The 26,517-nt window shown below is 41.3% G+C and overlaps 1 protein-coding gene across 2 annotated transcripts in view; it reads right to left on the minus strand.

The window, feature by feature from the left end:
* PRKG1 (protein kinase cGMP-dependent 1) overlaps positions 1-26,517 on the minus strand; it is a 1,263,025-nt gene that overhangs the window by 827,668 nt on the left and 408,840 nt on the right. The gene's annotated exons all lie outside the window — the stretch shown is intronic.

The raw sequence follows: 26,517 nt of genomic DNA on the forward strand, positions 1-26,517 counted from the left end.
CTTTATGCATGGATCCCACACAATCGTCACCAGGATTGGGGTCCCCTTTGCATAGACCTAAGGGAGTATTCTCATCCACATGGTGGGATCTGCAGGGCTCCGACGGGTCCTCATTACCATTCGTTGACTGGTATTTTACCGTGAGAAAGTCGGTCCTTCATGTTGGCTAAAAGCCAAATCCCTAGCAAGGGAACGCTGTGATTTTCATCATTCATTATCCCTTCCTGTGGCTTTAATTCTCAGATTAGCATATTAAACAGTGGCCATGTATTAGTTTCTCTGTATGCAATCTGTAATCTTTACAACCAAACCCTTTGATGGAGAAGGATCCCAAGCCTCCAAGAGGGCCCTAAAAATGCTCAAGCTAGTGAATGAGGCAAGATTCAAACCATGATCCACCTGGCATCAAAGTTCATGCCCTTTGCCTCTGTGTAGAGGAGCCCCACTTCCCAATTTCTTAGCCTTCCTTGTCAGCTTACCCAGGCTACCCAACCACTGTCTCCATCCAGGCAACACACTCCCCTTTCTTATACTTTCTCTAATCATGCACCTTGTTTCATTTTCTTTGTAGCTCCTTTCCAGAAAACGTTCCTCAAGAACCTACCAGTTGCCAGGTTCTCTTCTCCGATAATGTCCCAAGATGCACTTGGCCATTTTAGAGAATTTGGTAGAGAATGTCCATGCTATGAGGAAGATTATTTATCATTTTCTTCAGGCCTCAGTGTCTGTCTTAAAAAGCTGTATGTCCCATTTTCTGAGGTGATCGTTATTCCATTGTTCCAGACCCAGAAAAGTGTGGTGATGCTATCAGGAGGGTAGTTGTATATCCTTCAATAAATGTCATGAAAGATGCTCAATTTCAAGGACAGAGCAGCCACGTAGACGTAGGATGGTCGGAGGGAAGATGTGGTGGGACAAGCCCAAGGAACCCAACAACCCATGTGTTTGCTGGACACAACTCCCATCTCCACAGGCAGTCACCATCTTCTACAGAGAGTGTTGCAAATACAGATGTAAAATTATAAGCAGATATCCTGAGGTCCTCGAGTCCTGTCCACCACAGACATTTCAGTGGAAATCATTTTCCAGCGTCATGTACCACTTGGGTGATCTGTTGCATTTCTCAGTATCAGGCAGTGTTCTTTGAAATGCATTAGGAATTCACATGGCACATTTTAGTCATCTGTTTAAACATCTGTTGGACTACGCTGCTCAACTTGATTTTGTGTTTTAATTCCTGAAGTTTTCCCTCCTAAATCTCTAAGTTGCGAGGTGGTTTACTTTTTTTCCCCTTGGTTTTACAAAGTAAAAAAAGGTATAATTTACATCCTTACCTAAATATAAAGCATTAGAAACAATAACATCTGAAATCTTAAAATCACTGTGGTCATTTTTTTTTTTTTTAAGATTTTATTTTTACGTAATGTCTACATCCATTGCAAGGCCTGAACCCATGACCTCAAGATCAAGAGCCACATGCTCCATTGACTGAGCCCACCAGGTGTCCCAGTTATGGTCATTTTAACGAATTTATTTATTAAAATGAGTTACCTGTGAAAAATGTACACAGGCTAATAAGATTATTAATATAGTTTTTATTCATTTATTCATACATTTAATATATCCACATATATAATATTTCCATATATTTCTGTATTTAATATGTTGCAGTCCCATGTTATTTTGGGCAACCAAAAATTATTTATCAGTTAAAAACACTTTTAATAAGTACATTAAAGGCTAATGTGAAGGATCAGAACACTTCCTCTCTCACAAAAATCAAACCATGGGGTACCCGGGTGACTTAGTCGGTAAAGTGTCTGCCTTTGGCTCAGGTCATGTCTTGGGGTCCCAGGATTGAATGCCAGGTGGGGCTCCCTGCTCAGTGGGGAGTCTGCTTCTCCCTCTCCCTCAGCCCCTCTGCCTACCTATGCTCTTTCTCTCTCTCTCAAATAAATCAAATCAAAGCAATATAAAAAAATAAAACGGTAATGGCAGCCCTCTTCTGTTGATTATAGCATTCAAGATGTCCCCCTTCCTGGAACACACATCCAGACTCTAGTCAATCCACAACTAATAAAAACTGTCCTGCCTAACTTTGCTGCCAACGTATGAGCAATGCATGCTATAAAAGTGAAAAAGTACGTGTGCAAATAGCTATGTTTTTCCATATGTTCATTTGAAAACAGGTGGATGGACTTTTCCTTTGTTTTGGTTCTCCCAGGGGAGAGGGAACCACCTTCAAAAATTACTGTTATTGAAATATACTGAGAAAGAGATTCTCCTCTGTTGCCATTTTAATCCTCCCTTCCTTCTGTGTTTTCTTCAGTCCACGTTTGTCAGTTTGGCAGCCATCCATCACAAGACCAGTTGGATTCCCTATATCTTCTATATTCCTGATGCTCTGGCATGTGTGGTGCCGCTGATGGGAGAGACTGCCCCTCGGAGGACTAGGCAGTTCTCAGAGATAGCAAAGGAGGAGCCTGGGCCCATGCCTTTCATGCTACGCTAACAGATCCAGAGCCCCACACCTCCTACCGTCTCCTTTATGGCACAAACACAGCACACCAAGCCAGTCTTCCCCTACCCAAATGAACTCAGGGCCAGGGGGCAGAGAATGAGCAACAGCCTCTGTGCCCCAAGCCCACCAGTCCTCAGCCGTTCACCATGACCCTCCTTGTCTGCCCCTGGTCTGTCCTTTTCCCTTGTTCCTCCGTGCCTCTCAACCCAACCTGGAGCTTCCCCACATGACCCCACAGGATTTGGATGCCCCTTCTCTTGGGAGTCTCTTTAGTGGCGTTGAACACTGCCACGGCTCAGTCACCTCCATGAATTAAAATCTGCAGGTGCAATCATTCCTTCTGAAAACTTTACTTCTCTTCCCTGTCCATGGCACCATTACAATAGCATCTCCCCCTTCTTTTCTCCCTCTTTCCCTCTCACTCTCTCTCTGGCTTTACCAAGGTATGATGTACACACCGTAAAATGTACCCATGTGTCCAACTTACACTTAGGAAATTTACAGAGCTGTGCAGCCTTCACTACACTCCAATTTAAGTACATTTCTGTCCCCACGAAGACCTCTCACACTCAATGCCATCAATCCTTGCTCCCAGCCTGAGCTCCGGACAGCTACTGATGTCCTTCTTAGTCCGTGTCTGTCTTTTATGGACACTGCACACACAGAGGGTCATATGATGTGTTGTCTTTTACATCTGGCTTTTTTCTTTTAGCGTGATGTTTTTGAGGTTTGTGTATGTTGTAGTTCATTCCCTTGTATTATCAGATAATATCACATTGCGTGGCTAGATCGCATTGTGTGGCTAGATCACATTGTGTTTGTCCATTCATCAGCTGCTAGCTTTTTAGACCATTTCTAGTTTGGGCTATGATGAGTGATGCTTATGTATGTGAACTGTGAACATTTGCATACAACACTTTACACAGACATAGTCTTCAATTCTCAGAAGAATACTAGCAGTGGAATCACTGGGTTGTACATTAAGTATCAATTTTTCAGAAGCTGCCAAACTTTACCAAAGTGACTGTACCATTTTATATTCACACCAGCTGTATACAAGGCTTCTGGTTTTTCCCATTGTCCCCAACACTTGGAATCCTTGATCTTTTTTTATTGTAGCCTTTCTAGTGGCATAAAATACGTTTTTCTTGTGGCTTTAGTTTGCATTCTCTAATGACTAATGACTTTAGACATCTCTTATGTGCTCGTTAGTCACTCTCATATGGTCATTTGTGTATCTTCTTTGGCAAAGTATCCATCTATTCAAGTCTTTTTTCTGCCTTTTTAATTGCAACATTGACCTATTATTGAGTTGTAAGTGCTATATATAGATTCTCAATACAATGTTTCATCAGATGTATGATTCATAGATATTTTACCCTATGCTGTGGCTTTTCTTTTCATTTTCTTAACCATGGCTTTTCAGGTAAAAAGTTTTCACTTTCAGTGAAGATCAATTCATCAAATTTTCTTTTATGGATCATTCTTGGATGCCATAAATAAGACACTCTGTCCAACTGAAAGGCACAAACATTTTCTGATTTCTCAAGAAGTTTTATATGTTTCAGTTTTAAGTATAGGTCTAGACCTGTTTTCAGTGAGTTTTCTGCATGCTGCAAGGGTTTAAATTCATCTGTTAGTATGTGGACATGCAATCGTCCCAGCAAAATTTGTTGAAGAGACTATTCTTTTCCCATTGAATTGCCTTGGCATCTTTGTCAAAAATCAATGTACATTAAATGGAAGAACGTCTCATTCTCTGAGTAGGAGTCTCAGTCTGTCTACTGATCTATATGTCTGGCTTTACCCCACTATCACACTGTCTGGATTAGAGTAGGTTTCTTATATAGTTTGAAATCAGGAAGTATAGGTTCTTCAACTCTATTTTTTATCAAAATAATTTTGACTATCCTAAGTCCTTTGCATATCTGTACACATATATTTTAGGATAAGTTTGTCAATTATTTAAAAAAAAAAAGGTCTGCTGGGATTTTATTCAAGATTACATTGAATCTGACATCTTGACAGTACTGAATCAACCCATGAATGTCTTTCAATGTATACAAATCTTCTTTAATTTCTCTCAAAATCTTTTCATTGTGTAAGTCTAGCCCTTCTCTTGTTAAATTTATTTCAAAGTACTTTAATATTTTTTTTCCTATTACTGGGAATGAAATTGATTTCTTCACTCTCTTTCAATTGTTCATTGTCAGTAAATAGAAATACAGTTGGCTTTGTATATTGATTTTGTATCCTGTGACCTTGTTGAATTTATTTAGTTCTAGTGTGTGTGTGTGTGTGTGTGTGTGCGTGCATGCTCGTTCACATGCGTGGGTGTGGGTGCGTGCATGTGCGTGTATTTTTAGGATTTTATGCATACAGAAATCACATCATCTACTAACAATGAGAGTTTTATTTCTTCTGTTACACTCTGAATGCTGTAATTTCTTTTTTTTTATTGTGTGCCTAGAATCCAGTACAATAGGGAAGTGATATAAGTAACACTGTACCTTGTTCCTAACATCAGAAGGCAAAGTAGGCAATCATCACCTGTATGTAAGACATTAGCAGTCAGTTCTTCAGGGGTGCACTTTATCAGCTCGAAAAATGTCCTTCTGTCTTACTTTACCAAGATTTTGTTTTCATGATCAGAAGATAGATTTTGTCAATTGTTTTTTATGCATCTATTGAGATGATCTTGTGGCTTTTATCATTTATCCTATTACTATAGTGGATTATATTAATCCACTGATGTTTTCTGATGTTAAGAACTTCATGTTCCCGGAACGCATCCCATTTTGGTCATGGTGTATACGCCTTTGTATATGTTGTTGCATTAAGTTTGCTAATATTTAATTGAGGATTCTGCTTCTATATCAATGAGGAAGATCGATCTGTGGTTTTCTTTTTCTGTGATGTCTTTGTCTGGCATTGTTATTAGGCTAATTCTGGTCTTATAAACAAACTGGGAAGAGTTTCATCCTCCTTGAGAAGATTTTGTGAAGAATTCATGTAACTTCTTCTTTAAGTGTTTGATAGAATTTACCAATGAAGTCATACAGGGCTAGCTTTTCTTTGTGTGAAGATTTTTAATTAATAATTCAATTTCTGTACTTGAAATACCTCTGTTTAAGTTTTGAGTCAGTCTTGGTAATTTTGCTTACAAGAATTTGTCCATTTAAGTTCTCTAACTTATTAGTATTTAGCCATTCATAATGTTCATTATAACCTCTTTACTCTTGATGGGGATAAAATTATATCCTCTGCTTCATTCCTTGCTTAGGTGTGGAGTTTTCCCCCTTTTTTGTCTTTGACAGTCTAACCAAAGGCTTGTCAGTTTTATTTGTTTTATATTTTAAAAAATTATTTTGTTGTTTTTAAAGAATCAACTTTTCATCTCATTGATTGTTGTCTCATACTTTTAAAAAATATTTTTATTTTCAGTTTCTGTTTTAATTTTTATTATTTCTTTCCTTCTGATTCCTTTGTGTTTAATTTATTCTTCCTTTATGGTTTCCTACTTATGTGGTATCTTAGTTTACTGATTTGTGGCTTTTCTTCTTCTAGGCATTTTTAGTGATAAAAATGTTCTTCTAAGCACTGCTTTAGATGCTCCCATAAATTCTGATTCTGTTTTCATTTCATTCAGCTCACAATATTTTCTTTTTTTTTAAATTAATTAATTTATTTTCAGCATAACAGTATTCATTATTTTTTCACCACACCCAGTGCTCCATGCAATCCATGCCCTCTATAATACCCACCACCTGGTACCACAACCTCCCACCCCCCTGCCACTTCAAACCCCTCAGATTGTGTTTCAGAGTCCATAGTCTCTCAATGTTCACCTCCCCTTCCAATTTACCTCAACTCCCTTCTCCTCTCTAACTCCCCATGTTCTCCATGCTATTTGTTATGCTCCACAAATAAGTGAAACCATATGATAATTGACTCTCTCTGCTTGACTTATTTCACTCAGCATAATCTCTTCCAATCCCGTCCATGTTGCTACAAAAGTTGGGTATTCATCCTTTCTCATGGAGGCATAATACTCCATAGTGTATATGGACCACATCTTCCTTATTCATTCGTCCGTTGAAGGATATCTTGGTTCTTTCCATAGTTTGGCGACCGTGGCCATTGCTGCTATAAATGTTGGGGTACAGATGGCCCTTCTTTTCATGACATCTGTATCTTTGGGGTAAATACCCAGGAGTGCAATTGCAGGGTCATAGGGAAGTTCTATTTTTAATTTCTTGAGGAATCTCCACAGTGTTCTCCAAAGAGGCTGCATCAACTTGCATTCCCACCAACAGTGTAAGAGGGCTCCCCTTTCTCCATATCCCCTCCAACATATGTTGTTTCCTGTCTTGCTAATTTTGGCCATTATAACTGGTGTAAGGTGATATCTCAATGTGGTTTTAATTTGAATCTCCCTGAGGGCTAATGATGATGAACATATTTTCATGTGTCTGATAGCCATTTGTATGTCTTGATTGGAGAAGTGTCTGTTCATACCTTCTGCCCATTTTTTGATATGATTGCCTGTTTTGTGTGTGTTGAGTTTGAGGAGTTCATTATAAATCCTAGATATCAACCTTTTGTCTGTACTGTCATTTGCAAATATCTTCTCCCATTCCGTGGGTTGCCTCTTTGTTTTTTGACTGTTTCCTTTGCTGTGCAGAAACTTTTGATTTTGATGAAGTCCCAAAAGTTTATTTTTGCTTTTGTTTCCTTTGCCTTTGGAGACATATCTTGGAAGAAGTTGCTGTGGCTGATATCGAAGAGATTACTGCCTATGTTCTCCTCTAGGATTCTGATGGAATCCTGTCTCACGTTGAGGTCTTTTATCCATTTTGAGTTTATCTTTGTGTACGGTGTAAGAGAATGGTCGAGTTCTTCTACATATAGCTGTCCAGTTTTCCCAGCACCATTTATTGAAGAGACTGTCTTTTTTCCACTATATATTTTTTCCTGTTTTGTCGAAGATTAATTGACCATAGAGTTGAGGGTCCATATCTGGGCTCTCTACTCTGTTCCACTGGTCTGTGTGTCTGTTTTTATGCCAGTACCATGCTGTCTTGGTGATCACAGCTTTGTAATAAAGCTTGAAATCAGGTAACATGATGCCCCCAGTTTTATTTTTGTTTTTCAACATTTCCTTAGCGATTCAAGGTCTCTTCTGATCCCCCCCCAGCTCACAATATTTTCTGATTTTGCCTGTGACTTTTTCTTTGACCCATGGGTTACTTAGAAGTTTGTTGTGTGGGGCGCCTGGGTAGCTCAGTGGGCTAAAGCCTCTGCCTTCGGCTCAGGTCATGATCCTGGAGTCCTGGGATAGAGCCCCACACTGGAATCTCTGCTTGGCAGGGAACTTGCTCCCCCACCCACCACCTGCCTCTCTGCCTACTTGTGATTCCTGTCTGTCAAATAAACAAATAAAAAAAAATCTTAAAAAAAAAAGTAATTTGTTGTTTAATTTCCAAACGCTTGGAGATTGTTCTAAATTTCACACACACACACACACACACCCCAAAACCAAAAGCCAAACAAACAAACAAACACCACTTAGAGTGGTTCAATACTTTTCCACGAGTTGAGGTTTGTTAACTGGAAGGCTACATAAATGTATTCTTTGGTACCTGTTCTTAGAAGCCAGGTCAAGTGTGCTGAGTGTTGTTCAGGTTTTTGACATCTTTGCTGACTTTCTGTCTCATCATTCTATTAATCATTTAGAAAGAGGTATTCAAGTCCCCAGATATTACTGCTGAATTGAGTATTTATCCTTTCAATTCTATTTCTGCTTTGTGTATTTTGAAGTTCTGTTTTAGGTGTGTATACATTTGTAATTGCTCTATCTTCCTAAAAAACTGGCTTTTTTATCATTATGAAATTTCCTTTTCTTTCCACTAAACATGTTTTTTCCCTGAAGTTCCCCCCCCCCGATAGTTGTGTAGCCCTTCCAGCTGTCCTATCATTAATGTTTGCATCATGTATCTTTTCCATCCTTTTCCCCACAACCTGTTTTTGTCTTTAGATCTAAACTGCATCTGTTGCTGAAAGCATATTGTTCTGTGCTGTTTCTTACCCACTCTGACAATTTCTACCTTTTTGATTGGAGTTTTTAATCTATTCAATATAAGATTATCTCCGCTATGGCTCGATTGACTTATGCCAGGCTGCTGTTTGTTTTCTATATGTCTTATGTCTTTCTTTCTGTTTCTCTGTTTCTCTTATTGCTTTTTTTGGCGTTAATAGACATTTTCCTATGTACAATTTCAAATCCTTCATTATTTTTGTTTAACTATACTCTTTTGAGTCATTTTCTTAGTGGTTCCTCCAGGGATTACAATATACAACTTAAATTATCATAGTCTATTTCAAATCAATACTAACTTAAATCCAGTAAAATAGAAACTTGATTCCAATATAACTCCATTTTCTCTCCACTCCTTTATGACATTATAGATATATACTACATATATGTACATTTAATCATTTATATAATCTATATATATAATCACTGTGTTATAAAATATATATCTTAAATATAAACATATGAACATAACATATATAAAATGTCATATATGTTAAACATTTTATATACTTTAAAAATAACTTTATAATTATTATTTAATGCAACTTTATGTCTTTTCAATCACTTACATGAAAAGGAGGAAAACATGAAATATATGGTCTTCTATATTTGCCAACATATTTATGTTTTCTGATATCTCTTATTTCCTCATATACATATACACTGTCTGCTATCATGTCCATTACCCTAAGGCACTTCTTTTAGTACTTCTTGTAAGCCATGTCTACTAACACATTCCTTGTCTCTGTTTATCTAACCATATCTTTATTTCACCTGCAATTTGGAGGAATATTTTTGCGAAACACAGAATTCTTGTTTGATAGTTTTACGTTTTCTTTTTGTTTGCTGGTTTTGCTTTCAGCAATTTTCTTTATGCCTCAATGCTTTCCAGCCCTACTATTTTTTTTTAAATAAGACGTATGCTGTTAATCATATCATTGGTCATCAGTATAGACTGAATTATTTTTCTCTCCCTGCATTCAGAATTATCTCTTTGGCCTTCAGCAGTTTGACGAGATGTGCACAGGTATAATGGTCTTTGTGTTTCTTCTGCTTGGAGTTTGTTGAAATTCTTAGATATGTCAATTAAATTTCTTTTATCAAAGTTATGAAGTTTATAAATATTTAGTTCTTCAGATTTCTTCCTCCTTTTCTCTCTTGTTTATTCTATAATGTGTATGTTGGAATATTTTATGGAGTTCTAATGGTCTTTGAAACTCTGTTCATTTTTTAGTATTCTTTCCCTTTCTGTTCTTCAGGATGAATAATTTTAATTATCTATCTTCAAGTTCACTGATTCTTCCTTCTGCCATCTTGAATTTGCTGGTGAGCTTCTATAGTGAATTCTCCTATTCAGTTATTATATTTTCAGATACAGAATTTCCACTGTTTTTTAAAAAATTTTATTTATTTATTTGACAGAGAGAGAGATCAAGATCACAAGTAGGCAGAGAGGCAAGCAGAGAGAGAGGGGGGAAGCAAGCTCCCCGCAGAGCAGGGAGCCCAATGTGGAGCTCGATCCCAGGACTCTGAGATCATGACCTGAGCCGAAGGCAGAGACTTAACCCACTGAGCCATCCACGTGCCCTCAGAACGTCCACTGTTTTAAATCATTTATTTGTCTTTACTGATGTTCTGTATTTGATGAATCATTACTGGCAGAGTTCTTTAAACATATTCCTAATAGCTGATTTAAAGTGTTTGCATGCTAAGTCCAACATGTACAGCCTCCCAGGCAGCTTAAGTTGGCTTTCTTCTCCTTAGAATGGGTCACACTTTCCTGTTTCATTACATGGCTCATGATTTTTATTTTTATAAAAACCAGACACTAAAGGTAATACAGTGTAGCAGCTCTAAATTTTGATTTTTCTCACCGCAGGTTGCTCTTTAAAAAAGAAAAAAAAAATTATTTATTTATTTATTTATTTATTTGAGAGAGGGATAGAAAGAACAGGAGCCAGGAGTGGGGGACAGAAGCAGAGGGAGAAGCAGACTCCTGCTGATCAGGGACCCCCATGCAGGGCTCAATCCCAGGACCCTGAGGTCGGGGCCTGAGCTGAAAGCAGATGCTAAACCAAATGAGCCACCCCGGCGCCCATGGAGGTTGTTCTTTTTGATGTTTTACTGCCGTTACTCTTAGTTTTGTTAGCAACTTGCCTGGATTAATTCTGGGAATTGTATCTCCCTCGGAAAGTGTTGATGTTTCTGCAAAAATTTTTAGTATCTTATTTTTATTTTTAATTTTAGCTTTCTAGGGATTGCTGCTGTTTCAGGACAGCCTCGTCATCAGCCAGTGGCTGATGAGAGCTGCACTCAAACATGTGTGGGTTGGGGAACATAGTTTAAATCTGCCCTAACTTCCATGCTCCCCTGGGCCCTCTTGTGTCTCCTGTTTTGGTGCATGGGCGTGGGACCTGCATCTCTCCCAAGCACATGCACAGCCCTGTACCCCTGAAGAGACTTGCAGACCTACAGGAATATGTGAGACCTTATCAGGACACACTGAAGCTGTCTCATTCACTAGATTTCCCTGTTAAATTTTTGGCAATGTGCTATTCTGTTGCTTTTCCCAACAAAGACAACAACAGGCTAGCTGCAATGTTGACCTTCCCCTTTGTTCGCTACCCAGATTGCTACTGTTATTGACAATGCCCAGAGATGCATGGTTTCTCTATTCTCTGCACCAAATCAAATCAGTCTTCTCTAGTAACTAAGCACTGGTTTTCACAGGCACCGGGCCCTGGTAGAATTCCCACAATGAACTACCTGGTGATGATGAGAACAGCCCCAGGCAAAAAGGCCACACACTTTACCTGCTCTTACCCTTAATAATCACTTCTCAAAAGATCATGATGTCCTTGGCCAATTTTCAGATTCCTAAAATAGCTGTTTTGTCCATTTTTGGAGGGTATTTTTCTCCCATTTGTTTTTATGGAAAGAACTTGCCAGTCTCCTTGCACTACTATTCTAGAAGCCCCCACATCTTTTTTCATAGCTTCATCAGGACTTGGTAAAGCCATCAGTGGTATGAAAATTCGACTTTCCACAAAGCTAAACATTTGCAGAAAAACAAGAAACCACATGAGAAATAAGAGTTCAAGAGCCAAAGTCCCTTAAAATGGTGTGCTTTTGAGGATTTTTGAGGTTGACAAGGTCACAGCTCTTTGCTTGCTTACCTCAGTTAATGAGAACTTGGCATAAGTTTTCCTATAAAAGCAAGAAACAAAAGCCATGGTTTGAACAATTGCACAAGAAAAATGTGTGGAGAACAGAATGCTATTCAGGATATGACAGGAATCCCTACACTCAGAAAGCAGCTCTAACTCAAAATCGGTTTTAGAATTCATCTGCTCAAGCAGGTTGTTCATGGACCTAGGCCCTTGGTGTTGTCCTGTCCCTGCTTTTTCTGTGCTCTCTCCATTGGCTGATGGGACTTGACTCATATCTGTTCCACTTCCTGGGTCATACTGACTCACAACTTGCCGTAGCATGGCCTCTACTCTTTTCTTTTTGATGTCCTCTCTCATTCTTCCTACCGGGTGTTGTGACAGTATTCATGTCTCACTTGCAAGCTCCCCCAAAAAAGGGGATCTGATTGAGTTTTATAGGAGTGTTCCCTAATATCTACCATGCATACTAATGAGCTGAGAATTCTGGTAAAATGAAGATTTTGATTCAGAAAGTCTGGGGTGGGGTTAGAGATTCTTCTCTGTGGGGCCTGTGCTGTTAATCTGCTGGCCCCACTTTCACGAGCAATGCTGTAGTTAGTGCCTATAAAAGATTCAGCTCCTGGGCAGAGCATGTAGAACGGGTGTGTTGAAGACCACAGACCAGGTGTGCATCACATCACTCAGCTGTAGGCTGGGCCACAGGAGTATGTGGAGCAAAAAGCATGGTGCTTTGCTCTATCTGTAAAGAAAGCTTGGCTCTAGAGGTGGTGGACATTCTACACAGTGTGTCCAGTACAAATCATTCTTCATGTGCTAGAGCTAAGTGGTTCCTTTTTTATCTTCGCTGATCAAGGAGAGTAACTCACCTTAAAAGTGAATTAGTCTGCAGAGGACCCCTGACCAGTCTCCATAATACCCAAATTTCTCAAGGAAAACACCTATCTTTTTTGTCTCTTCAGAATGTAAATGAATTCAGAGTATTCCACGCCTCCTTTTTCTGTGTAATTAGAGATTAGGTCTGCACAGTTGTAAGCCAATTATACAGAATACTTTCTATACCATCCAGTACCTATTCACAATATGACAATTTCATCTCTATCCATCTGTTAGCATCTATCACCGTAGTTTATAAGACATTTTCATCTTTTAACTAACTTAATTAACATTGTTGCACGGCGGCATACAGAAAGAACTTTTTCTTGTTTATCTCTGAAGGTGCCCCTGGTGCCGCAAGGCTTGGCTATACACCTAGCCTTACCCTAGTGTGCATCTGAGTCTTCTGGGCCTTTTCTCCAAAACAAAGAGCCTCTACAGGACTCTTCCTAAGATCCCACCCCATTACATTTAAAATGCAGATTTAGAGACCCTGGGGAAGCAGAGGTGGAGAGAGCTTAGCAGAGGGGTGAGGCCCAGAGATGCTCTTCCTAGATCTCTTTCCTCCCTGGGTGCTTGTGTGTTTCCCAATTTAAAGAGAATGAGAAACAAGGCAGGGACGTTTCTTCGCTCAGTAATCCAACAATAACTTTTTGACTAGAGAGAAACAAGGGGAAAAGGGCTCTCACTATGCTGACACAGCCCATGCAGAAACATGGTAGAAGATAAATCAACACTCAACAAAATTCACCAAGATAACTTCAGATAATGGTAACAGCCAAGGAGAAAATAAAAAGTTCAAATGTGGGAGAAAACATAACATGCAGATTTATCTTGAAATTTCGTTGAGGGGAAAATTGAGAATGACCTATTTAATCACCATGAGCCAACATATGCAGCTGGAGTGTCATTTTCTGCTCACATATGGCAGCAAGACAGAAAGTGTTTGCACCGGTGATGAGCATTTCCTCTGAAACCTGAATGGCAGTCACCTATACTCCAGCTACGTCCCATGATCTGCAGGCATAAGGCTGGCATGTTTTCTTTGGAATCTAACAAGTACTTGGAGGCATGCTGGGCTTGGCAGAAGCTAAAGCTAGCCAAGGCCTGGTTCTGATCATTGACAGCTGCCTCCCAGACTGCTGCCATCCCACCAGCCAGTAATGAACCCCAACCCAGGCCTGCCTGCTGTGGCTTCCGAAAGGGGCGGAGGCAGCGACTGCTTATTAAATCAGCTTTCTAGTTAGTGAGAGAGGGCACTGTTACTGCAGCACTCCTACAATTAAAACAATGACAGAAAACCTCTCCCTCCATGACTCCTCGATTGATTATAAAACAAGATGAATCTCCTTTGGCTACATGCAAAGATTTGAAATAGCAGAACGGTGCTTTTCCAGTGGATAATGGTGGTCACGTGGAAGAAAAAATGGATCCCAGAGTCGTGCAGGAGTTTTCCCTCACAACTGGAACAACGTAGGCTCAGTCTCTGGGGCTAACAAAGGAGCAGGGGTAATAGGTTGGACTTCAGAATTTCTCTGAAGAGATTAGGATAAAGTTCCAAGTGAAATAACACACCAACTTTTACAATAGAGTATCAACTTTAGAATATCAACTTTGATAAAGTTCTAAAAATTAAAAGTATAAGGAAACCACATTTGCAATATAATCTTTCCTAAATCTCAACAAAAGTATAGCCAACAAAAATGCCGGGACAAGTGTTTGGTGAATTAAAGGAAGGAAGGAGGCGCCTGGGTGGCTCAGTGGGTTAAGCCGCTGCCTTCGGCTCAGGTCATGATCTCAGGGTCCTGGGATCGAGTCCCACATCGGGCTCTCTGCTCAGCAGGGGGCCTGCTTCCCTTCCTCTCTCTCTGTGATCTCTTCCCTTCCTCTCTCCTACTGTGATCTCTCTCTGTCAAATAAATAAATAAAATCTTAAAAAAAAAATAAAAATAAAGGAAGGAAGGAAGGACGGATGAACATTCTGTTCAAAATTTAAAAATATAACTAAAGGGGCACCTGGGTGGCTCAGTCAGTTAAGCGTCTGTCTTCAGCTCAGGCCATGATCTCAGGGCCTTGGGATGGAGCCCTGCATCAGGCTCCCTGCTCAGGTAGGAGTCTGCATCTCCCTCTGCCTGCTGCTCCCCCTGCTTGTGCTCTCTCCCTCTCTTTCTCTGCCAAATAAATAGATAAAATCTTTTTAAAAACATTTACTAGAATGTAAAAGAATAAACCAGGAAAATCATTTTAAAAATTCATATCCACATTCCTTGCAGTTATCTGGGTATGAATTGCCATAGAACAACACAGCAGGGGAAAAATCTCTCTGTGGTATTTGGAGAGGGAATTATTTCTTTGTTAGACACATTCATTTGCCACTGTGACTCATCTAATATAGAAAAGGAAATAAAGAAATATATTGGCCTGTTAAAGCACCCTTAAAATCTGAACACATTAGAACAGATCTATGTAGGGGAAAATGTGGGCCCTTCATCCCTTATTATTGGCCATAGGATCTTATTAAGACAGTTACTCTTAAAGCCTTCTTCAAAATGACAAGGAGTGTCCACATAGCATGGGCTATAAACACAGCCTAATGGATCTGAGGAATGCCACCCTCCAAAGTGTCTTCACAGACGATAGTCATTTTTTTTTTAAAGATTTTATTTATTTATATTTGACAGAGAGAAATCACAAGTAGATGGAGAGGCAGGCAGAGAGAGAGAGAGGGAAGCAGGCTCCCTGCTGAGCAGAGAGCCTGATGCGGGACTCGATCCCAGGACCCTGAGATCATGACCTGAGCCGAAGGCAGCGGCTTAACCCACTGAGCCACCCAGGCACCCACGATAGTCATTTTTAAGCATGGGTTGAAATCCCTGTAACATAGGTAACTATCAAAATTAAATATCATAGTTGTCTACATTTTTTAAAAGCTAAGAAATTCTTGAAAGAAATATATATATATATATATATATACATATATATTTTATTTATTCATTTGACAGACAGAGATCACAAGCAGGCAGAGAGGCAGGCAGAGAGAGAAGAGGAAGCAGACTCCCTGCTGAGCAGAGAGCCCGATGTGGGGCTCGATCCCAGGACCTTGAGATCATGACTTGAGCTGAAGGCAGAGGCTTTAACCCACTGAGCCACCCAGGAGTCCCAGAAATATATTTTCTTAATTTTTTCTTGGGAAAACATGAGACAGGTATGGTGTTAGAAAGACCTATAACTCATAAACAAGATAAAGATGATAAAATCTGTATAGGAAAATAAAGCATGGGCATACACATGCTCGCGCTCATCAATAAAACGCATGAGACTCCACAATGTTCAAAAGAGAACCGAATTCAACTTTGGTTTGGCTCTAGTTATGAGACCTCAGGTGAATTATTTGCTTCTCTGTGCTTCCAACTTTTCGATGCCAAAATACCATGTAGGCTCTTTTTTCATCCAAGGTCCTTTCCAGCAACAGAGTGCCATAGTCTCAAATATCTGCAGTTTGATATTTCAGATCAGGTACTGTGATGACACCAAAAGCAGAAGAGTCTCGGTAATAGTTTCGGAAAGCACAGGCCTGAGACAAATGTAGCATGGAAATATTGAAGATGACACAGCTCCGAATGCAGCCAACATAATACCGTTGGATAATTTAATATGATGACCGTAGTTCAATTTATGCCCTATTTTTACCTTGAGTGAACTAGTTGGCTTATTTCTAGAATCTGCTTTTGATCAAAATATGGTAAATCAGGAATAATTACAAACTATTAGATATTCCAATGGCTTCTGTGAACGATGTCCTATAATATCCCTCTCAACTTTCCAGAGAAATCCTCAGGAGAACGGGAATAGCAGGGCACTTATTACCCCTTCAGTCATTAGAATACAGATGCGGCCCCATTTACATGACTCATCATTCATTGTTCTTGTTTTCAGGTATACCAGTGCACTGAGACGGTTAAAAAGAACATTTTCTCAAATATGAAGAATCAACTCAGTCTGTTCGAATTACTTAAGTAGATGAGAACCACTGGGAATCTTCATGGTGAACAGAAGGTTTTATGGGAAGAAATCTGGAGATAAAAATCATCAGAACGAACCAGAAATAGGAAAAAGGATGAGATGGATGCCAATTTGTAGGAAAGGGCAGAACAAAGAAGACCAAGAGATACGTAGAGAGCAGGTATCTTTTGTTGAACACGATTAGAAAGATGGTCGATTTTTAAAAAAAGACTTAAAAGAGGAGGAGAATTTCTACTGCCCATTCGAAACCCTGGAGTTAGTCTTATGAGATAGAGATGACATAGTGACAACAGCATAGCTAGGTGTCAAGAAACCGATCAAAGCAGGTCACTTGGGAGAGTCTATTCTTCGTGTGGACGCCACGCCCGCCATCAGATGCCCTGCACTGGACGAGAGCAACTCTCCTTCACTCAGGGCATGGGCAGTTATGCTTTCTTCCGTGGGACCCTTGCTTTATTCACTCTGCCAAGGCAATACCGTCCAGCCGCTGTGCATACGGAACCAGATGCATTGGTGTTTTTAGAGTTCGCTTCTAAAATCCATATATATATGGATTATATATATATATATATATATATATATATATATATATATATATATATATATAAAAGTTCCAGTAGAAATGGAATATTTGTATACTTTGTAAAGCATTTTCACTTTCCAACCCCTTCCCAGGCCTGGATGATTCCTTCAGGATAGGTTCCAGGCTGGCCACAAATGAGTTTTGATCTGGGAAAGGCAATCATGACATGATGCGCCCACTAGGTGGCAGCAGCGGGCATGCCTGTGGCCCTCAAGGGCAGGGTCATGGGGGTTTTAAAAACAACCTGAAAAGATGAGGGCAGGGGATTTCAGAGGCAGAGTCTTAGATGCCTAGAAATGATAAGATTTGCGATGAAAAGGGACGGGAAAACAGGCCTAGGAAGGGGAAATCAGCATCAATCAGCATCGTGCTGTTGGGCTGGTGAGGCTGAACTAGAGGAGTATGGGAAGGGTCCCCCATGTCTGGCCAAATACACTGGTGTCCTTCCCAGAGGTGCTGTCTCCAGCCTGGAGTTTGCTCAAGAGGACTTCTCTGGGGTGCTGAGGAGCAGAGTAGATGGGGCCAGCTGCTGGCCCACCCAAGCGTGTAGGCATGGATGGATGCTGGTCCCTCTTCCCTTCCGTCCCGAGCTGTCCATGCTCTCCGTGATGCTGAATGTCCAGAATTCCCTCCGGCTGTGGCAACCCACAGACTCCCCCCTCTTAGAGGAACCTCACACTGCAGGTTGTTCCTAATGACAGAGACCTGCTGAGCTCTTATCCAAACAAGACCACTTTTACAAGTGAAATTTGTGCTGCTAATGATTCCATCAGAGTCTCAAGTACAACCCAGACTCTCCGGGCAAATGCAGGGCATTTCCCAGCTATCTCCTCCAGGAGAGCGCAGCCAGCCCTCGGAGCGCTGGGAGGTAGCTGAAGCTCTTCCACTTAGGAGCACCCGGCAGAGAGTAAACAAACAACCAGAATCCCCAGAGTGAATCAGTAAGGGGAGGTGACATTGTGTTAGCTCCCTGCAAAGGACGTACAGTCCAATCTACAAATTATGGCTTTCCAGAGGAGGAAAACTCAGATTCGGAGAGTTGAAGTCCTCGTGGAGCGGTAAATGGCAGAAACAGACCAGAACTCAGTGCTGGATGCCTCCTACCCAAATGTTCTCCCACATCAGTGTTCCAAATGGGCAATCGACCCAAACCCACCACCCAACCCCTCTGCCATGTGTAAGGCAGGGATTGAAAGGAAGACGGGCATTATAAACCATTCACCTAAGAGGAGGCATGACACTGTGACCCTGTAAACAGGGACACAAAAGCAAATGCTTGCAGGTGACACGCAGACAACAGAAATGGGGAAAGTGGCTGGCCAGGCAAGAGACACCCAGCTCTCTCTGGTTATTGTAGATAACAACCAGGTGAGAGCACAGTCTCTGTTGTTTATTCAACACAGAGCTAAAAACAAGGGTTTTAGTGTTTTTCAAAAACATGTGAGATCTCTCCATGTTTTTAAGAATAAAAATAATCGTCAAGTCCTGTGGAAACCAAATCAAGACATTTGTGAGTCATCCTTGACCTATGGGCTGCTGCGGTGCCCCGCTCCTAGACGTGCTGATTGAACTGCCCTGGGGTTATGGCCTGGCCTACCAGATTTTTACAGCTCCCGCTGGTGATCTCCGGGACAAAGCTGAGTTTTACGATGTGAAGTTTTGATCATTGTCAGCATAGGCATCAACTGGAAATTAGAAATGCAGAATCTGGAGTCCCACCAGGGTCTAGTGAATCTGTAAGACTCTCCTGAAATCAAGCTCCTCATTTTAAGCAGAACCCACCCCCCACCCCCGCCCCGCCACCTCTCTGCCTGAGGTGGTTTGTTTGAGAAATCCTGATCAAGAGAAAGGGTTCAGCCAGTGCTTATAATCCTAATAGTTTCCACTTGGCAAACAACCAAAGCCAGGGCCAGATGTAAAACACTGCCACTCCATTCCCTATCCTGCCCACGGTCCAAACATGGCCCCATCCTGGGAAGGCAGAAGAGCCTTTCGTCTTCTTTTGTTCTGCTGTGCTTTTCTTGGTAACAGTTCTGCTTGTGTAGCTGGGCAGGATGAAGCAGTAAGTGCATCCCAGAAGTTGGGGTATCCGAGCACTGGTTCTTTTCTTGAGAGAGCAGCGTCTTAATTGGGCTGCCACAGTAAACAGATCTTGCCCTTAGGGATCCCACGAGAAGATGGCTGACCAAAAAATAATATTATCGGCTCTGTCTCCAAACGAGAACCGATTAATCTTGAATCTAACCTTCGGCTTCCTTTATTCCACATCACTGATTTTACCATATATCTTTTTACCTGTCAGATGTCTCTGGCATAAATGTCACTGCACGGTCCCTTCTATGACATGGTCTCTAAGTTTTAAAAATTTTCCACGATGCGGCCAGGAGAACGTAGTGTTCCTTTGTCATCTGACAAGAGTCCCAACTTCATTAAAAGCTCTTAGAATGCGCTGCTTTCCCTAAAGGGAAACCTCGTCCTCATTTATCTACTCCTCCCAAGGGGAAAAAAAAATGGATTAGCCCCAATCCCATGCAGGGAGTCAGTCAATAAACGTTAAAATACAATAATAATAATGACTAGAAAGCTTTGTCTTCTTCCTTATCTGTGCAGGTTGCCATGGTTACCACTAAAATCTTGTTTTGTTTCACTGGTCCTTCTATTCTTTTACATAAGATTCCTTGGGTTCACTGCTCCCCTTCCCTCCGTTTTACTACTTCCTTGAGGATCCGTCACTGTCACCGATGGAACACACCTGTGCTATATACCTGGGACTCTTTCCATTTTAAATGCTACATTCTCTCCCAGGAAACTTTCAAGAGTCCAATCGTATGAACGAGCTTAAAGCATAGAAATAGGAGAATACTGTGATAAAAATCACAATATTCTACTTTTCCAGTTGGGTCACATTGTAAAAGTATGTGTAAAAAATAGAAATTTATTAACTAAGCTGCTGTGCTTCTAGAATAAAAAAAAAATACTTCTTCTTTATCAGAAATACTTATGTAAGACGTATCTGAATCCTGAAACATGTTCCTTCACCTCAGAACAATCGAAAGCAAGTGCCACCATGTGCAAAGTGTCTCCGGGAGCTCTGTGGTTCCCTATTCTGTGTGCATGGAGATTTTTCCCTTGAATTGTGACTCTAGTGTTAACCAACCTTGGGCTTCTACCCTTTGGTCGCCCAGATAACCCCCTGCTGTTCCCTGGCGTAGTCATTCCCTTAGTAATTGTGTCTGCTGGCTTCAAAAACCCTCCACCCCCTTTCTCTAAGGCTGTAGCTGGGCGACACATCTGGAAGCTGTAACTCCATGTTCAACTATTTCTTAGATTTTTTTTTTTAAGATTTTATTTGCTTATTTGACAGAGAGAGAGCACAAGCAAGGGGAGTGGGAGAGGAAACAGACTCCCCACTGAGAAGGGAGCCTGATGTGGGGCTTGATCCCAGGACCCTCAAATATTTCTTGTTGGGTTCAACGTGTGCGGTTAGCCAGCAGAGAGTGGTCATACTGACTGTTCTCTCATTCATTCTCTCCTTCAGTCCACCCAAAGACGTGGTTGCCTGGCTTAGAGCTCAGCTGCACTGACTCCCTTTTGTTACTTAATATTTATCAGATGACGGGGTTTGCAAGCACTAGATACGGCATCTGAAGTTGTTCTCCAACAGGCAACCAATGCCTACTTGTTGATCATCTCATGTTGAGAGGGCTTGGCTGCAGGGCTATGATGCCTAATTACTCTCTCCTTTTTCCATAGGTTAAATTATGCAAAATTGTTGATATTTGACCATTCTGACCTCTGAAAATGATAGTATCACATGATTCAGCCTAAGCATTTGGGAAGAGAAGGGAACATGTTCCCCCAACGATTCTGGCCTATCTGCAGCTCCTGAGCTCTACCATTTTACACAAAGTATAGACTCTCAAGCCTCCATTAAAAGGAGAAAAAAAAAAAAAAAAGAAAAAAAGAAAAAAGGAAGAGCTATCAGATTCTTGCTGAGGTGCACTAAATTATTCAAAGGCAGGTGGATAAATCAGGAGGGAATTAATTGTGCCTCCCCCTGCCCTTCTGCCTCATAGTTTCTAGAAGGCCAGCATGAGGAAGGCATGATGGAGTCAAACCATGACCACATACTCATGGGTGAGGGGCTGGGAAGACAGAAAGCGATCCTAGCTGCTTTTTTCCGGGGGAGAAAGGCTAAGGTCAAACGTGTAATTCTTGCAGGGCTTTGCTCTGTTTCTAATCCAAGAATCTGTGAGGATTCCTTTGAAAGGGAGATCAAAAAAATCAATGGCTAATAGTCTCCGAGTTTCTTCCAACTAAGTGATACTGGGTACTATTATATTTGGGGCCGTGTGCACTCCAGCAGCTCTATTTTTCATGACCCTCAGGAGGGTACTAAACTGAAATATAATTTGATCAAATATAAGGAGAGGCATCAGTCAGGGACAACCACACACCAGAAATGGCATAAGAGAGGATAAGGAAACAACGGAGTATGAGCTGTGTCAGTCTCGGTAACTCATTTGTGGTAACGATGTATACAAGACTCAGTCCTGTCATGGTACACAAATCTTTGCTTTACTGACCCTTACAATTCTCTGGCTGGCTTTCTCTTCCTAGGATATTAAGGATGGCCGTGGTGGGTTTTACCCATCAATTGCTGGTAACCAATCTTCTCTTGCATCTTCCCCACAGCACAGTATTTTCCATCGCCTCTACTGTGTTGTACATCCCTCCTGCTTGGTTTTTCTTTTTTAATTTCTTCTTTAAATTTAATTTAGTTAACATATAGTGTAGCATTGGTTTCAGGGGTAGAACTGAGTGGTTCCTCAGTTGCATGCAACACCCTGTTCTCATTCCATTACGTGCCGGCCTTAATGCCCTCACCCAGTTACTCCGACGCCTCACTCCCCTCCCCTCCAGCAGCCCTCAGTGTGCTTCCTAGAGGGAAGAGTCACTCACGAGTTGTCTCCCTCTCTGATTTCATCTTATTTTCCTTCTCTTTCCCTATGTTCACCTGTTTTGTTTCTTAAATTACACCTATGACTGAAATCATAGGGTGTCTGTCTTTCTCTGACTCACTTATTTGGCTCAGCATCATACCCTCTCAGGACCCTTCCTGTGAAAAGATGGCAGGGAGACTAGATTCAGGTGAAAGCTTCTGTGATCAACTCTATGCTCCTGAAAGTACTGCTGTGGTTATCAACCTTTTCCCAAACATGGAATAAATGCCACCAGGGAACATGTGAGACAATTTTAGGTGTCACATGCAAAACTTTTTTTTAAATTAATTAATTAATTAATTTTTAGTAATTGTGTACTTTTTGTTAAACTTCTATTGGGACAATCGATATTGGGTTCCTGTTGGCAATAGAAATAAATTCAAATGAATTAGGTTTAAAAGTCAACATGTTAAGAAAAAGTAGCAAGTCAATATTGGCACATCATTAAGAAGGCGGTGGTAAGTGAGAAACAACACACGCAGGGTGATTCTCAATGAGAAAACCAGGGCTGAGTTCACTAGCTCCTTGTAAGTGGCATTAACTTTGAAACTCTGCAAAATAGAACTATCTTTTTAGAAGTGACTGACAGTCTGTCTTTATGAAGTGTTTTCCACTGGAGGCCTGAGTTCTACGAGCAGGATCCTTTCTCAAAGCCATTCTCCGAGTTCTGAGGAGTTCTGACCTTCTTCAAAGCCATGGCCAAAGTCCTGGTGAGGATGGAGACCTGAGGGTCATGGCTAGGAGGGCAACCAACCCACATGACCCCCTGGAGCCCTGAAGGGCTCTCTGTCATCCTGCCTCTTTCTCCCTCGACAGATCCTCATCTGCCTGGCCCTGCGCCGAGTCCTTTCTGAGCATTAACTCATGCTTCCTCTTCCCAACTCTGTAGTATGGCGATCTGTTTCTCCCCACTCTACGTAGAATGAGAGCAGATACTGTGCCTTGGCTCCCAGAGTCTGAAGCTGGTTGAGGCAAGGTTAAAGCTTAGATCTTCTAACAGTGAACCAGGACAGCACTCCAGATCTCTTAGGAAGGAAGTATTTGAGAGAAATCTGCTTCTCATCCAGATTGAGGAGTTTCGATACCATTTGGCAGGTCCTTCAGAACATGTCATCGGTGGGTCCTACATTCTACTCTGAAGTAGGTAACAAAATGCTGCTCCCACCAAAGGAGAAAAGGGGAAGACGTCAAGCGATCATGAGTTTCCATCCTGATTCCGACTGTAACACAACTTTAAATGATTTATTTCAAGGGACTTAGCCATAAATTAAATTATTTGATTAGAAAGCCAATTTTTTCTTCTAAAATCATTTCATCCTTCAGCCATTAAATGAACCTAAATTCACAACATGGGAAGCTTGCTCACAAGTAGAGAGCTTTTTATTAAATTGTTTTAAGGGTTAGCTCACCTTCTGCATAACACGCTCACTTCCTAATCCCATTTTGCAGCAACACTTTAGGCAACGATCCCAGTGAATGCTGCGGGCAGAAAGTCTCTGCATGCACGTGTGTGTGAGTGCTCAAGTGTACACATTCGTGCACACGGGGAGCTCAGGCATGCCGGTTTGGGCCACCAGTCATCTTTTTTTTAAAGAGATTTATTTGTTTACTTGAAAGAGACAGAGCATGAGCAGTGGGGGAGGACTGGGAGAAGGGCAGAGGGAGAAGCAGGCTCCCCACTGAGCAGGGAGCCCGCCGTAAGGCTCCATCCCAGGACCCTGGGAACATGACCTGAGCTGAAGGCAAACGCTTAATTGACTGAGCCACCCAGGTGTCCCTGAGCCACCAACAATCTAATTTCTCTTAAACCCAAGAGGCTTGCTGAGTGAAATATTAAAATGGTTGTGGGTCCTGGGCCATGAGGTCCTTAAACGATGGGATTGGGACTACGAACCAAGGAGAGCAACTTTTCTTGGGACGCTTTTGGTTTATACTTTGCGTTGAGAAGGATTTCCTGTGTGTCCCTGGCTAATACCATGCAATCTCCTAGGGCCTGGTTTCAAATGTTTCAAGAGGGGTGGTGGTTAGGTTAATTGGGATCAGTGATGCCATCCTGCTAGCTTTGGAAACCTTATAAGAGAATTATAAGTCTTGTCAGTAGAGAGGTCCCTCCTTTCTCAAGGTGTGTGTTTGTAAAATCATATATGCCAAGCCCTATTTTTAAAAAAATATATATATATACACATATGTATATATATTTTACAAAGAGAGAAAGAGAGCACGAGCAGGCGGATCTGCAGGCAGGGGAGAGGGAGAAGCAGGCTCCCCACCGAGCAGGGAGCCCAACGTGGGACTCAGTCCCAGGACCTCGGTATCATGACCTGAGCCAAAGGCAGACACATAACTGAGCCACTCAGGTTCCCCTATGCCAAGTTCTTAATACTGGCCTTGCCAAAACCACAAATTCAGGAAATGGATGTCACTGCCGAGACCCAGCATACTGACGGGGTCAGGGGCTCTTGGGTCAGACTACTTGGACGATTTATCATGCTGGCTCTGTGACCTTGGGCAAGTCTGCTAACCTCTCTGTGCCTCATGAATAAATTGAGAATAACTGTAAATGTTATTTCATAAGGTTATTGAGTTAATACAAATGAAGCCTTTCCTTTCCTTTTTTTTTTTTTTTTTTTTTTTTTTTTTTTAAGTAGTCTCCACACAGGAATGCAACGTGGGGCTTGAACTCATGACCCTGAGATCCAGACCTATGCTGAGATCAAGATTCAGACTGAGCCACCCGGGTGCCCCATGGATGAAACCTTTAAAATAAAGTCTACCATTTAGGGACTACTCAAAGAATATTATCTATCTTTATTATAATTCAGAATGCTAGCTAAATCTTTATATTATTTGAATAGACTGCTTTCATATTTAAGTTTTTTTTTGCCCAAGCAATTACAATTTTACATACTTATAAATAAAACAAACAAAAATTATCTCAAAGAATTATGTAACGTGAACAAAGAACTATAATACTGTGGGTTTTTTTAAATAATACTTTTTTTTTTTTTTAAATTCTGAAAGGGGGGGCACCTGGGTGGTACAGTCAATTGAGCCTTCAACTTTCGGTTTTGGCTCAGGTCATGATCTCAGGGTCATGAGATCAAGGCCCTTGTCTGGCTCAGTGCTCCGTGGGAAGTCAGCCTGAGACTTTCTCTCTCCCTCTGCCCTCTGCTCCCCTATCTCTAAATACAAAAATAGTTTTAAAAAAATCCTGAAAGGATACTGTAAATGTCAGAGATAAATTCATCCAGTTTGATATATTTTATAGTAAATCTCTAAAATGTACACATTATGAGATTAATAAAAATGTTAGACACAACAGTGGCATAAAGCCGATTTTTGTAATGACATACTTTTTGTATTTGACATATTATTACCACGAGCTGTTAAACAGATTAAGAGAAAGTTACATTATTCATTCCAACATTCCCCCCAAAATAACTCCAAATCCAAACTTTATATTCCCATAGCTAGTCACATGTGTCCTCGAAAGCATCGCTTACGGCTCAGAGGACAAAATGTACAACCTGAAATATTAACTTCTATTTATGCCACGGCATCAAGGAGAGAGAAACATGGGTCACACCTGGTCCAAACCACAAATTCGATGACAGTTACTCTTATCTTTCTTCCGAATTCCCCCTTCCCATCCCTCTGACTTATACCCAATGCTCTCCCAACCACCGCTTTGTTCAGCACGGACAACACTCCCACTTCATGCTGCAGAAGGATGTGGCACATGAACTTGAACCTGAGCCAAGAGCCGTGAGTGACCAGCATCTCGCCTCAGGCACCAGACTCTGGGATGGGCACACCCCACATAGCGGAGTGTGGGACTTCACAAAGCCCAGAAAAAATGGACCCTTTTTCAAATAAGGGAAATAATCTCAGAAAGTTCAAATATTTGCTCATGGTCACAGTTTCGATGTGTGTGACTCTGCCTTTCTGGACCTGGGTGACTCCGCGGACATCCCTGTGTGGGAGCACGTGGGTCTTCTGGTTACCAACCAAAGAAAAGAAGCCAAAGCCAAAAGCTGACCAGAGAGTGTGTGTGTGTGTGTGTGTGTGTGTGTTTAAGATTTTATTTATTTATTTGAGAGAGAGAGAGAGCACAAGCAAGGGAAGAGGGAGAGGGAGGAGGAGGAAGCAGGTTCCCCGCCAAGCAAGGAACCCAATGCGGAACTTGATCCCAGGACCCTGAGATCATGACCTGAGGCAAAGGCAGACACTTAACCCACTGAGCCATC

This window comes from Mustela lutreola, chromosome 4 (assembly GCF_030435805.1).
Source record: "Mustela lutreola isolate mMusLut2 chromosome 4, mMusLut2.pri, whole genome shotgun sequence".
NCBI lineage: Eukaryota > Metazoa > Chordata > Mammalia > Carnivora > Mustelidae > Mustela > Mustela lutreola.